We start from the raw sequence: 268 nt of genomic DNA on the forward strand, positions 1-268 counted from the left end.
GCGAGTTTATATCTCACAATTCTGAGAAAAAAAGTCAGAATTGCGAGATATAAACTCGCAATTGAGAGAAAAAAAGTCAGAATTGTGAGTTTATATCTCGCAGTTCTGAAAAGACTGATCAGAATTGCGACTTTATGTCTCGCAATTGCGAGTTTATATCACGCAATTCTGACTTTATACTTTATTTGCGAGTTTATCACGCAATTCTGACTTTATAACTCGCAATTGCGAGTTTATATCTCACAATTCTGTGAAAAAAAGTCAGAAT

The sequence above is a fragment of the Sinocyclocheilus anshuiensis genome, unplaced genomic scaffold (assembly GCF_001515605.1).
Source record: "Sinocyclocheilus anshuiensis isolate Anshui unplaced genomic scaffold, SAMN03320099.WGS_v1.1 scaffold272, whole genome shotgun sequence".
In the NCBI taxonomy this organism is placed as follows: Eukaryota; Metazoa; Chordata; class Actinopteri; order Cypriniformes; family Cyprinidae; genus Sinocyclocheilus; species Sinocyclocheilus anshuiensis.